This window comes from Boleophthalmus pectinirostris, unplaced genomic scaffold, assembly GCF_026225935.1.
Source record: "Boleophthalmus pectinirostris isolate CB_2022bp ecotype Guang Dong unplaced genomic scaffold, ASM2622593v1 HiC_scaffold_3, whole genome shotgun sequence".
Taxonomy (NCBI): domain Eukaryota; kingdom Metazoa; phylum Chordata; class Actinopteri; order Gobiiformes; family Gobiidae; genus Boleophthalmus; species Boleophthalmus pectinirostris.
This window is the reverse complement of record NW_026571299.1, coordinates 19,787,408-19,803,055: the sequence shown is the minus strand read 5'-3', so window position 1 is coordinate 19,803,055 and position 15,648 is coordinate 19,787,408. Positions and strand designations below refer to the sequence as shown.

The 15,648-nt window shown below is 37.4% G+C and overlaps 1 protein-coding gene across 1 annotated transcript in view; it reads right to left on the bottom strand.

Annotated features, from left to right (window-relative positions):
• The window catches only part of LOC110165829 (chemokine-like protein TAFA-1), a 173,536-nt gene that overhangs the window by 13,472 nt on the left and 144,416 nt on the right, over positions 1 to 15,648 (bottom strand). The window lies entirely within an intron of this gene.

Below are 15,648 nucleotides of genomic sequence, written 5' to 3'. Positions count from 1 at the left end.
GAAACTGAGATATTTCACTTTTCTAGATAGATAGATCTTTTACCAGGATTTACCAGCGCATTACATAACAGTTAGTATATGAAAAATGTAACTGCTCAGATGTTTTAGTTCCACTTTCCTTCCAAGTGTCTATACCACGGCAAATGCTCAGAACTCATTCCAAATTGAAAACAGTAATGCGCACAAAGCAAAAACTCTAAATAGAAGCTGGAGGCCACAAGATGAAAGCTGTCTGCTATTAAAACTACAGCTCTGCTTTATGCCACAGCCAAGATATTTACTGCACTCCATCCAGGTTTATTTTGAAACAACTGGTGACATACGAGGTGTTGGGAGGAGTACTTTTTAATTTTTTTTGTTGCAAAGTGCTTATACCTGTAATAAAATAGCTTTTTAAAGAAATCATACTTTTCATAATACTTCTGGCAGTGTACTTTTACCATAGTCTTACTTGTTTGGCTACTCTACCCACCTCTGACAATGCATAATCAGGGACCACACTACTTTATATTCATGACTACCACCAAATTCAAGAGTAACTGTGCAGACAATTACACAAAATTTGTATTCTGAACACATATTTTTAGTACATGCATTTAGTTACTTCTGAAATCCATTATAACACATTGGCACTGCGCAGCTCATAACCCGCAAATGTAATGACAAAACCAGCTATCATGTGTGTGGAAGTCTGCCATCAATCACTAATTATCTAATGGCTAAACAGCTGAAATGAACGGGCCACGTAAAGCTGAATTTAACAAGCGCTGTGCACAATGTAGGTTAGCCTCTGTGCAGCTGTCACAATGTGTTTGGCTCAATTCAAAATAATGAGAGAACAAAAAGCCCTTCATCCTGTGCATATAGTACGAGCCAAATAAAGGATAAATACTCCAACTGCAGACAGTTTTTAAAGTAGGCTCTGCCAGATGTCACAGATTGACAATTACAATAAACATGAAGCTCACAAGGCTGAAAATGTAAGAATTTGAGTGTCTTGAGTGAACTCTGGCTCTGCAGACTTTTCTCTATCTGCAAAAGAGTCAGGGATCATGGAAAAATGGTCCCCTAAGTTTGCAAAGCGACAGTGATGAAGAATACATGATTAAAAATGCACAGGGATTAGTGATCTATCAGCAACTAGTCAATCATGTTTACTTTGAAAACTACAGAGATATGGTCTAATACTTTCCTTGTTGTTTCTTACCCCTTACAACTGAATGCTTCTCCTAATTCACGACTAATGTAAATCTGACTGAGCTGTTACTGCAACCGGTATTTGAGCAGGTATATGCGTCTCCAGATGTGTCAATGGGATCTTTGAGATTTGATTGACAACAACTCAGTCGTAGTTCCCATGTTTGCATACAGTACATTTAGAAAAATTGGTTTAGGCCACTTATCCGATTTTTCTGGCAACCATATAAACGTAGGGACTGTGTTTCTCCTCGAGGTTTTTCTTTTTTTCCTCTCTGGGTTTTTTGGCAATGTGGAAGAAAAGTAATTATTCTTGGGTTTTAGTCATGATTGTTGTTTGCTCAGTCTTGGAAACAAAGACCTCTGTATAACTGTGAAATTGCACCAAATGTTAATTTGCCTTCTCTCCCCACCTCTGTGTAGAAAATACTGGCTTCACCTTTGTTCGTGGTCAGTTTCCTCAGTTACAGACAGCATGCGTGTTGGAAGCTCACTGTCTCAGTGACATCCGCCATGGAACTTTCAACTAGTAAAGATACCACTACAGCAAACTAAATATGATTACAGGATTTTTATTTAGCACCAACAAAACAGGGACAGGGGATACTCAGATTTAGATGTTTTTGGTTTTATTTTTGTTTAGTTTTTAGTTTTTTATTAACTTGCTTGATTTTTTTCAAAGTCTTCTTAAATCCCCAATCTTGGAAAACCCTGTGAGGTGACTGTCTGATATGATGATTTTGGGTTATAAAAATAATTTGAACTGAATTGGTATGAATAGAGTATATGCTTGCTTTGCAAATTTGGTACGTTTTTCTTTAAAAAAGTACACAAGAGAAAGATGATAACTACCGGTACTAAAGGCATAGGGCATCTTATATAGTGTTAAAAGTTAGGATAAAGGCAAGGCAATACATTATAAATTATGTGTATGGTAAGCAATTCAAAGTGCTTCAAAGAATAAAAAAGACATTAACTAGATTACTTGGATTCTAGTTTCCTGGATCAAATAAGGCTTGATTTTTCAGATTTTCTTTTTTTTTCTTTTATCAAAATTAATCCGAATTCAACTATGCTGCTTTCAGCTTTATTGAAAAAAAGTTGGAACAAAATTGAAACTGGCAGTATGATAACGTGTTTCATTATGTAGATTGGACGATGAAATTTGTGCATTGCTCTCTGCTGTAATTCATATTGTTTATGTAGTTGAAATTAAACTTTGCAGAATTGAGGGTGGTGGTGAACACATAGGACAAATGGTATATATATTTTGTGTAATTATCTCCACCGATATTACTTGTATACTACTAGACTACTACTACTACTACGAGAAGTATTTGCGTTACTTGTCAAGTAGTAGTAAGTAGTCACCTGTACAACTCAGCCTGACAAAAATACATATTTGTTTTAAGATATTAGTTTTAAATAGAATATAGCTTGTTCTATTTTTTCATTCATTAGTCAAATGACACAAATGCTACACAAATCAACATGTTTCACTCATGTCATTTTACTGTGTTCTGTTCATTTGCTGGGTGGGGGTTTATGAAGGATGATTCAGGCTTAGTAACTAATTAAGGGTTTAAAGTATTGATTAGTATTGAGTAGTTAGAAAGGGTAATTAAAGTGTAGTTATTTTGTTATGTTAAGTGTTACATAGCTGTTCTCATTTAAATGGAGTATAGTGTGTTCTATTGGCATCTTTGAGGAGATATGGTTTTATTGTTTTAACATTTTGACAGGACTGGACTTAATAGACATTTGATGTTTGTGCACCCATCAGGGTATCCCCAGGTTTGACTACCCCAAATTTTTAAAGACTTAAATAAAAATTAAGACCAACACTGCACCCATTATGCGGGCAGAAAACACCAGATCCAGTTCTAATAACTGGATACCGGTACGATATCTAGAATCAAAGGCTACATTTATATGATGAGGGTCTGAACAGAAGACACAAAATTTGCGTCACATTTTCACTTTTTATTCCGCGTTTAGATGAGTGTTTTCGGGTGACTCAAAAGTGTGTGGAATTTGATTGGGTATGAATGTCAGACGGCTCGGTGGTGACGCTAGGTGGTGATGTATGTGACGTAAAAGAGTTTTGCATCTTGGGCAGTGTAGACAGAACTGATTGTTTACTCACTGCCACTGGTGCCAAAAAACAAAGTATTGTTTGCATATACTCCAAATTAGACGATCATTCTGGTTACATGATTTCACGTTGTTATTTTTTTTTTCTCTCCCTCCATTTAACATAGCACTGCAGCCCGGTTGAGTATACAAAACAAATAGGCTAATGAAATTTAAGACCTTTGTGAAAAAATAAGACTTGGACAATGTAATTTAAGACTTTTTAAGGCCTTAATTCAGGAACATGAAATTTAAGACCTTTTAAGACTTTTAAGACCCTGCGGCTACCCTGCCCACGTAACTTTGGTTGGAGGTCTGTTTCCTCCTTGTTGCTGTGCCTGGAATGTTCCACAATATGACATTAAACAGCTCTATGTTACATTTATTAAATTACAGGTTGTTCAAGAGCTAAAAAATACCTAGAAAAGCATGCATTCTGACTGTGAGAGCGGTTGCCACTCCACAGATCTGACCTGTAACTTGGTCTAATTTGGTCTCCATGCAGATAGAAAGATTTACTAATATACTGTGAAACATTCCAGACAAAGCAATAACATCTCCATGGGAAAAAAAGGATTTGAGAGGCACTTCACCAGGAAAGTTACACAATGCATCTTTAATTTCAAAATTTGGAAAACAATAAAATATAATAAATCTAGGGGTGTGCAAAAATATTGGAATATCGATATATTGTATCGTTTAATGTGATGAAAGAGAATCGATATCATGGGCTACTGTATCGATATTTCATCAAGAGTATTTTTAGGTGTGTTTTACTAAATTATTTTGTTACAGTGCTACATTTTTGTGGCTTGTGGTGTGAAAGGAAGCTCATTTATGAGACACATTTGACATTTTTACTGTTTTGAGGATTAAAATGTTTGTGTTTTATATGAACTTTTCACAAGAAGTAGTTAAACAAAGACTTTTAGTATCAGAGACAGGATTTAGCCTTTATTTTTTATTGAACCGTATCGAATCGATTTGAAATATATCATATAGAATCGAAAGTGCACTGTATCGAGATATGTATCGTATCGTGGCCTGCGTATCGAGGGATGTATCGTATCGGCAACTCCTTAATGATACCCAGCCCTAAATAAATCCAACTTGGCTTTTTTGCTGTGCTTATAAACTCCATAATACAAAAAAGGTTTGACCACACAGTGTGAACTATAGGACTTTGAGATACATAGAGTAGGTCATCTCTGGAGACACATGCATACATCACTCTGTGCTGACCTCCACCATGTCTCCCTCGTCCCTCCCTGCACTCCACACCACACAGGCTACAACCTTTGTCCTCACAACAGCACACTTTCACCTGCTTTTGGTCGGCATGACAACTGACCGCCTGCCCCAGCTCCCCCTTTGGGCACATTGTTAATTTTCCCGTCCATCTGCTTACAAGTGGACCCGCTTCCAACACAGTTCCACGCTCCAACACCAATTAACCAAAAAAGCTTGCTTGGTCCCATATAGTGCTGTCTGTCAGGCCGGCAGATGGGCTCAGTCTAATCAGGAGACAAAGAGAGGGAGAATGTCCGAGTGCTTGTAAGCAGGCGTGAATCTTTTAGTTTTGACGGACAAACAAGCCTGGCCTGGGAGTTGAATTGATTGGAAAACATGAACCGAAGGACCTCTTACAAGTGCATCTGTCAGACCAGCGGAGGGCGGCTCTGTGATGGACTGAACCAGGCTCCACGTCGCTGCCAGGTAGTGCAATGCTCAACGCCTTGACAGATGAGAAAGACAATTGATTTCAAACTGTGTCAAAATGTTAATATAGGAGTCTGAGTCCAGTGAGGCTTTTGAACCACACAGGAAGGCTTTAATATGCAGTTACTTTTGTACAACTTTATTTATGGACAGTTTCTTACATAAAGTCAAGGATTAAGTTTGTAAAGATTTATCAGTTGGGATCTGTACTCATACAGGGGCAATTATTGTGATCATAATAACTAAAATACACACACACAAACACTCAAAGTAAATATGTCAAAAATAGAGTATAAGATACTATACTAATAGTTGTACTAATAGTAGTATACTAAAATATAGTATAATTCAAGTCAATCTATACTCCAAAAAAGTAAACTAAAATATTTTAACCCACTATTAGTAAGTCACACTAGAGCACTGCACTGGGCTTCCCATTGAAGTGCAGTGCTCTAGTGGAGACCTGACGCAAAACCAACGCAAAATACACATTTTGAAATCTCATTGCGGGCGAGGGCAGGAGCAGGACTGCACAATGGGGGAGCGGGCAGGTGGAATGATAAACTGCAGTCCCACTAACTAAATATGAGTGTAAAGTAAAATATACAAATGATTAATGTATGCCTAGCATACAATTTGTGATGGATATTTTATTTGGCATTAATAAAAACATTTTAAACAGCCTAAATTTGTGGATGTGGTCTAATCTGTTGCACATTTTAGACAATTCCTTTCCGCTTCTCTGTGTTTCATAGAGCTTAAGAAAGTGAACATCCTCATGTTGCGGGATTTGCAAGTGGAAACAGGACAAAATATTGCTGATGTGGGCGGGAGCGGGACTGCACAATGCAGGTGTAGGTGGGAGCAGGACTAAAAATTCGGTCCTACGCAGATCTCTAAGTCACACTAACTTTCCTATATCATTTAAGTTATAAAAGATACATACTTACTCTAGGAATTGTAATCTATTAGACAATTTTTACAAAAGTAAAACAATTCATGTGTTTGGTTCATGGTGTAATAACTTTGAAAAGGTGCTAGACTTATTTACATAAATTCCATACTGTAGCCCCTCTGCCCATTACCTTTAGAATGACAAATGCCAAAGTGCCTCCATTTCATGAACATGACAACCTTTGAAACCTTTCCTACCATGAAACACTCCTGGATGAATAAAGGATTACACTGACCCATAACTGAGAATACCTGATGTTGACAGATAATGAAAATGGTCCCATATAGTCATATACTGCTGAGATGGTAAAGATTGATATGACATGGAATGAAAAGCATAATATAACAGGTATGGGTTTTCTTCTGCATAGTCCTGTCATGATAATTACTATATCAACTTATTGTTCGATATATGATAGATAGGTGATAGGTACAATATTTTTTGGGGGGGAAGCATATTTTATTTTATTTTTATTTTTTTTGACAATATGATAAGATTTGAGCTGTAGCGTTGAATTTATAACTTCTATGACTCATTACAGATGCAAACTAAGGACTGCAGTGTTTAATTCTGCTCTTTATTTATTGTATCTTGTGTTTATTTTTAACACTTTGTAGTTTAAATCTGCTCTTGGGTTATGATGTCAATGGCATAAATTATAAACATTATTATTTATCGTCTATATTACTTCAGCAACATACAGTATCACACTTCAAAATGTGTAATTCTGACAGGCCTACTTCTGAATATTAAGATATTATTACTAGACGTTTTTCCATGTAACCTTGGCGTACTTAAAATTCGTAGGCACTTTTCCCGTTGAACTAAGTATGAGTGCTGGGATAGCTCTACCTCCCACTACAACCTACCAACCAACCTTTGTCACTATTAAAATACTAAATAGGGTTAAAAACGAACAAATAACTAACTCAATTCATTAATTTATGATAATTTAGTTGCTTTTACTATAACACCATTGACCTGCTCATTCCGGTTCAGCGGCATCACAATTTCAAAACATGGCTAATCAGCATCTACTAATAGCCAAATCAGGAAGTAAATTCTCTATTATTGAAGCGACCTCCCTGGCATTGGCAAAGGTGTGGATTTTGATTAAATAAAACTGATTTTCTTCCTAATGAGGCTAAGATACGTGATCCCGCCTGGTGCAGTGGAGCTCTAGGAAACGGGGGCAGGGTCACAGGAGCATGAAGCAAATGAAGCAGGAGTGTAATTAGCTGTACTGAGAGAGGACCCCTGAACCTGGGGTCACATTCACACAGTCATTACTCTACATTAATCCCCACTACTCTTGGAGAAGGCACGCGTTTGATTAACTATTCACAAGTCAATGTTTGGCTTTCTAATTAACTGCTCTCTTGATATACATGCAATATTATATTTATTAAGACCTAAGATATTTATTTGCTTGCACTTGTGTGCTATTGTGTTGAATTATTGGAATGGACAGTCTTGAATGTTTGCTTAAGTGGTCATAATAATAATAAATTAACCATTGGTTTTCTATAGCGCCTTTCAAGACACCAAAAGTGCTTTACAGAGCATTATTCATTCACTCCACACTTGGTGGTGGCAAGCTATTATTGTAGCTTACCTCCAGTAAGTATTGCATTATGTTTAATTTTATGTATTAATTTATGTATTTATTAATAAAAAAAAAAAAAAATTTTTTTAGCTTTATGCATTTTAACACTTTTTATTTATTGTTTTTATTTGATTTACTGTATTTTTTATTGTATTATTTTGTCTGTGCAGCATTTTGGAAACTTCATGGTTATAAAATGTCCTATAGATATAAAGTGGATTGGATTGACCACAGCTGCCCTGGGACAGGCTAACAGAAGTGAGGTTGCCAATCTGCGCAGTCTGCCATCAGCCCCTCTGACCACCACCAATCACTCACACACACACACACATACACAGACCATATTGCAGTTCTAGAAAACATATGCTACTGTCAAATTTTAAGGCATTTAAGGAGACTTTAATTCATGTATATATGACCTCTCTCACTGAAACAAATTTTTCACTACCTTAGATAATTACGCCATAAAAAATAACATCAGTTCAAACAGTGCAATGAGCAGAGTTTAAATGGCTATTCGTATTTAATGGATTGTAAAACTTCAAACTAGCATCTAAAATTCATCCTTTTTAGCATTATTTTCTTATGCATACATTAATAAGTATGCAATTTTGTTTCTTTAAAATGGTCAAACACCTCACAGTCTCTCCTACGCTGGGGCAGATAGTACTCACTTCTTCCCATTCTAACAAATATACAGAGCCTCACCTAATAAACAGAAAATACAGAAGTACTGCGTGATCCCACCACTCCATTCTGGGGTCAGGGCTCTGCAGGAAGGTCAGAGGTCGGCGGTCTAATAACAGCTTCAGCGTGAGCTCCATGGGATGAGGCACCGGAGGAAGCCGAAAAACCTTTTTCACGATCATTATCTGCAACTTGTCCACAAGCTCAAAGCTTGTTGCGCCCAGGAGGAGTGTGGGATTGCAGGTTCTTCACTGTATCTGTCCTGGTGTTGTTGATTTGGTCAGAAAGTAAAGGGTTTTTTGCTTTTGCCTATGGTTAGGTTTGACAACACTCACTCTGACCCAAGCCAAGCCCCTCAGGTAGTTTGTAAAGCATTTGTGGAGCTCAATAATCATGAGGTATATCAAATAATGGAAGTTACAATGGTGAAAGCGGAAACCTTCTAACAATAATGCTTCGTACTGAATTGAGTTATAGAGCTTTGAATGGAAAATCAAAAACAACTGCCATGTTTGAGGGATCAGTACAAAACATCCATAGAGATGCATTAGCAGAAAACATGAGCCATGGAACAACCAGATAAGCTGTTGGGTCACTACAGAACAAAACATCCCCCAAAGTTAACCTTGTAATTTTCAGTTTGGTATTAGATCCATAAATGTATCATATTTTCAGGTGCAATCTGACAACATGAGGCCTTGGTGATTGAATAATGGCACCACTCACTACCTTGATACGAAAAAAAAAAAAAAAAACAACAACAACTTTGCACCATAAACAAGGTCAAACCATCTGAATTTTGACAATTTCACATTTTATTTATATATATATTATAATGTCACGTGAACCCAACCTACTTACACATTCAGCATAGATGGATAAAGTGTTCTACCAAAAAAGTCAATGGAAATCAACCATTTTAAAGTAAATCTATAGCAAAAATAAGTACACTTATACATCTTGCTAGCTTTGGCAATATGCTGGGAGGCTTTATTGGCAATGCGATTTTCTCCATCATTGTTACAGTAAATGAACCAAAAAAGGGTACGTACAGTGTAGTTAGCATCTATGTCTCAAATTAGGGATGCATCGATCCAGCATTTTCTATTCTGATACCAATTCCGATATTAAAGCTTTAAATATCTGCCGATACCCAATATCAACCAATATCAGTGCATTAAAAAATAATAATAATAAAAAAAAAATTTACTCCATTTAAGCAACAACTAAAATAAGATAAAAGTAATCCAAATGTGTTATGTAGCTGTTCAAATATTCAGAGACTTTTTGAGCCAACTATAACCAGTCTTATTACATAAATGTATACATCCAACCAAGATATCAGCTGATCCAATATTTGGAAGCCGATATCTGATCCAGTAAATTTTTCAGGATCGGTGTTGATATCCGATACCAGTATTGGATCAGTGCGTCCCTATCCCATATCTATCTTAAACATTAATTAATTGTTACAAAAAGTTCAACTGTTCAAATTAATAAAAAAACAACAACAAAAAAACAACTATTTGCTCTTCCTGTAACAACATGTTGCCCAGTTTTACATTTGTATTGTATTCCGGCTGCTCATGCTACATTGACTTTAGCCGGTGCTTCTCTCCCTCCGTATGTGTAAGCAGAGCCGCCCCTCCATTGTAAATCCCTGTGCGTTTCCCTGTGGATGTATCTCAAATGTACCATGACAACCTGCCATGCTCGCCGACACCCGCCTGCAGCCAGACAGAAGGGTTCATTCCCCATCAGTGCTCCTCAGCCTCCATCTGCCCATGTCTACAGCAAATAAACACACACGCAAATTATATCGTGTGTGCATTTACAACATCTGCATACAGGCTAAATGAGTACATATCTGCAATGTAATGCCTATGCATAAGTAAACAGCGCTTTTCATAGACAGAGGGGTGAGATCATGGGGACCTAATTATTTAGTTTCTTTTTTTTTTTTTTTAGATTTTTGATGTATGTATTTTCTTGCAGGAAACTATATTTTCTAAACCTGATTCATCAGCCGGTTTCACTTCGTGTAAACCGTCTGACCTCGCAGCATTAGGATTCGTTTGCTCGAAGGTAGGCGGGTACTCTTTTTATTTAACCAGTCGTTGCTATTTGGTCGTGATGTATGTAATGCGCCAAATCCTCTAGGAAGAAGGGCAATAACTTCTTTCCCTTTGATAAAATTCACCAAACATTGTCTTTATTCTGGCTTTAAATCCTCGATCTCGGGAATCGTTGCCAACACAAAATGTATGTCTTCGTCAACATCGATGTCGACCGCTTTGTTTACTGTTGTGCTGTACCACAAAAGGGACCCAGACAGTTGCTTGAGTTTGATGTCATGGCTTCACAGTTCTTCGCTGATTGGCCAGTGCGTGGTCTACAACTTCCGGGGTTCTTGCAAACCGTCTAGTGTATTCTGATTCCTGACCTAGTCGCTGGAGAGAAATGAAACTGAGCGGAGGCACTAGGTGGCAGCAGCCTGGCTAATATTTTCTGTGTTCTAGTTATATAATTGTTTGTTATGTTAATTGAAATATTAGAATGTATATACCAGTTTTGAATTTTTAATGGTGCATTGTGTAACTTTCCTGGTGGAGGGTCTGCCACCTTGTCTCCATGGAGATGATATTGTTCAGCTTGGAATGTTCCATGGTATGACATTAAACATATCCATGTAGCATTTATTCATTACAGGTGTTTCTATTGCTCAAAAGTACAACCATTTTTTCTGGGATAGGGGTGACTCTCCACAGATCTGAACTGTAACGTAGTGTAGTGCTGTAACCTGCTTGTCTCCCTCATGATAGATTTTTAATCTATAACGTGGAACTTTCAAGAAAAAACAAAAGCATTTCCATGGAGATAAGCAGGTGATGGAGTTGATATGCGCTTTTCATAACTTTCAGTGCAGAGGAATTTGTGTAATCACAGTAATGTTAACAACAACTAGCATGCTGACACACACTTCTTGATTCCACAACTGGATGGAGACAGTACACAGTGGACTTTTTTTTTTTCTTTTTTTTACCTCAAGAGCTGCATATGCAATATATCTGTACTAGGGCAACCCAAATTTAGCTTGAATATATGGGGAAAAGATCAGGGACCGGGCCTTTAAATTATGGCTATGATTAGAATTATGCTTTGACTAACTATATAAACATTAAATTTGTTTATAAAGCACATTTTCATGTTTTATAGTCCAAAGTACAGATTTTCTCATTACTATAAATAAAGCAAACACATAAATTGATTTGAAGAGATCTTAAGTGTCAGCACAAAATAAATACATGTATTAAATGCTGAGATGAGGATAAAAACAAAACTAAAGCAGTGGAGCGATGAGGAGTGTCTAATCTTAGCTTGTGTAATGAAGCTGGCCAGCCTGCAAAGATAGGACTTCGACTTGTTAAAATGCATGTTCATCGCTAAGAGCCTTGTTGGCCCTGACATAACTAGGACATAACTTTTCTTTGTCAAAACTGATAATCAATTCCCACCACAGGGATAAGCTGACATGAGACCCAAGTGGCCACACGCTGTCCCCACATGCTTCTGTATTAATAGCATCCAAAACACTCACCAGTCGGATATGAGTCAACCCAGAGCGGCCTCGTTCACAACATCGTAAACATGTAACAATGAAGCTCCAACCAGCTGCTTTGATGCTTGTTTGATGTTAATGACCCATAATGCATCACGCGCGGGAGTCTGCCTTCTCCTGCAAAATTACGCTAAAGATGAAAGTGGTCTAACTGTCCAAACTGCGTGACCTCTAAAGATTCAGTTGTCTCTAGAGCCTTGCCTATTGCGTCTGAGTGTATATATTTGTATGAGAGCAAAACCTGTGTATGGTACAGTGGCAGCAGGTGTCCCCCAGGGGGCGTCGGGATGAGCTGGGCGGCAGGATCGTTCCTCATCTGGATGGGACATTAATAAAGCAGGACCCGGGGAGAGCGCTCCATCTGGGACACAGGGCTGACTCCGAAAGTCTATAATCCCTCACCATAGTGCCACAGCGGCCCGTAGGCTCGCTTCACCAAAAAATACTAAATCAGAGTTCATTTTTACGTATTAAAAGCTCCTCCATCTACACATTCAATTTCAATCTCTTAATTATAGATGCCACTTAGATGAGTAATTATGCCATTATTTATTCTCTCCTTTGCCCTGTATCCTGGGGTGGTTTTGTCATTATTTCACTATCATGATTGCCTGGAATCCAGAATACACATTTTTCCAAGTTGTATCTCGCTGAGTTCAGATGGGCATGATGGGCAAGTGGACTAGCCAATCAGGGTCATGCATGGTCTGTCCATAGCTAAACAAACACAACTGCTAATGAGGACTAAAAAAACTAAATAAAATAAAAAAAATCACAGGAAACAAAAAAAAAAACATAGTGGATTTCTGTAACTCTGAGGGGAGATATGTTTAATTTGTGTTCTTAACGTACTGTATGTATGACCAATGAGCTTCTTCGTTTCACATGTCACTGAAATAAACTAATCTGATTGAGCAGTTCTGTCTGAATCTAGCTCGAAGCAAGGTGAAGAATGTGGTGACTAGATCAATATCCCTTGGTATAAAAATACATAACATCATTCTGCACATGCAACTATTACGCAGGATAATCATACAATGTTACAAATTATGGGACGATACTGGGAATCTATGTCATGATTATCATGCTAAAATAATTGCGATTAAAAATAATATCATGATAGTTATTTAAATTCATCATGTATAGTTTATAATTAACAAAATGTAGCACAAACCATTAAAATATTTGTATTTAATAACAATTTACCAGTTATGAAGAACAGTGACTGAATGGGATCTTGGCTAAACCAAAATTGTGGACCTATTCAATTAAAAGACTTCAATTTAAACTGAATTTTATGTCAGAGTAAATCTGAGCGGGAATCAAAGATAACTGATTTCCCAGCTAAACACTACATCTGTCCCCTGGCCTTCAAAACTAGGTTTTTATGTGAGTTGGGAGAAGTGGAAAGTGAAGTTCATTTTTTTGTTGCTTTGTCCTTTTTTTATGATGAATTTATATAAATCCTTTGTTTGATGAAATGTTCACCCAGTGTCCTGATCTGTTCTGATGTAATGATGATGACAAGATGTAATGCTTGTTTAATTCTAATATCTATAAGTTTTCATCATTTCTGTGTAAAGCCCGGAAAAAGAAGGAGATATGTTTGTTTAAATGAAGCGGCTGGGGATATTTGTATGCAAGACACTATAACAAAATAAACTGATTCATTCATTAAAGGTGTACTATGTCACTTTTGATTGGGGTTCCGTCACCTGGAATGTTCTGTGACACTGAATAGCTTTGCATATATTAAATTACATGTGTTTTTATAGCTCAAAAATACATAGAAAAGCAAGCAATCTGACTGTGACCTTTGTTGCCTTTCCACAGATCTGACCTGTAACTTGGTCTGGTTTGGTGTCCATGAAGATAGAAAGTTTTAATACCATACTGTAAAACATTCCAGACAAAGCAATAACATCTCCATGGAGAAAAGTTACACAAGGCACCTTTAAGTGATATTATAGTTTATTGTATCATCCCTAGTCACAAAAGAGAGAAAAGCAATTATCACATGATGTCTTCACATGTTGTAAATAGTCGCTATGTCATCCAACTGAAGCCCACTGACTTGAGATTTCCATTTTTATCAGCACTGCCTCCATAAGGGCTTGTTAATCAATACACTAACAGCTCCTGTGCATCGCTGCAGGAGACAGGCACAGAGCCATGACGTGTTAACCATGCCCACAAAAAGCCATTTAACAGGCATGCCGTCAGCCCTTCATTGGCAAGGCAAATGCAACATGTGTCTTCTGCTCTCGGATGCCTTGGTAGGGCAATAAAAATGATAATACGTTGACTGTTACATTTGCTTTTTTACGCAAATTCTTTCTCTGTCTAAATGTTTTCTGGGCTTTTCATGTTTTTTTTTTTTTTAAGTTCAAATTAGCTGTCTTTTCTGTTTTCATTAAATTAGCTCCTAATAATGCAACAATGCTCTTTGTTACAAGTTTTATCCAGGCCTGGGGCTAGAACCAAGGTAACAACTATTATTTTAGCGGTTAAAGTTTTTTGATTTTTTCACATCCAGCAACATTTCTCTGGGCCCAGTACAGATATGTTGTATAAGCAGCTCTTGAGGTCAGAATATGTCCGCTGTGTGCTGTCAGCATCTAACTATAAAGCATTTTATTGTCCAGTAATCAAGAAGTGTCTATTAGCATGCTAATTGTTGATAGTTTTACTGTTATCTTTAGTTTCAGGAATACTCTACTCCTGTTTTAGAGTTGTGAAAAGTATTTTATCATAGTATCACTCATCGGAGTGAATAATTAGGACACTCGGAAAGTTTGGATTACCAATCACACTCTTTTCTTTAGTCCTTCAGACACTGCCCAGTTTATCCGCTTTATTTGAAATGTGGTTGTGGGCAGAGTTTAGGTGTCTAGTCCCACTTTAAATTTAACGCCATTTTTATTTTTATTACAGCGTGAATTTCCATTTAGAGTCCATTTAACAAAAATTCTATTCTTAGTATGTTACCTTGGCTGGCACAGAGCCTATGTCATCCTGCAACCTCACCCAATTGTGGGCCAAAATTAATTCATTACTGATGGACAGAAAACTCACTCACTTGAAATTGATTCACTGATACTGTTTGAACTCTAAAGCACTGTCATTCCAATAGTCAGGCGTGTTCTATTGAGGTAATTACTGAGTCAGTCTTAGTCATCCTTAGTAAAATAATACACTCAATCTGTCTGGCTGTCTGCTTCTCTTTTCACCGTACAAAATGCTTGAGTTTTATTCAAGGTCGGAGTCTGCAAATGTTTCATTCAACAGCCGTATAAACCAGAGAACATCACTTTCTCCAACACAATATATCAAGGCCCGGAAATTCAGCTGTCGTGAACAAAAAAAAGGAAAAAAAAAAAAACTTGTTCTGACTTTCCGAGTCATTTTTCATCGAATCAGTACTTGGGTGTCATCCTTTTGGCTTATGTGTCTAATTTATATTCTGCTTCCTTTTTTGACTGTCAGCTGTGACTAACCAGGTCTCTGAAAAGCACTGAGCAGCCTGTCTGGCCCTTCATGTCCTGTCCGTGCTAATGAAGATATTTGGGTCTAATTCTGACTTTGATGTGAGCAGGAGGCGCAGGTGAGAGACTGTAAATGAGCTCGCTGAAACGCTGCCGTCTCTGTAGACTTGTGCAGCTCTCGGAAAACTCTTCTCTGCCCACTGAACTGGCTCCCCCTGATTGTCTTCTACAGTCAGGTAATTCAGGT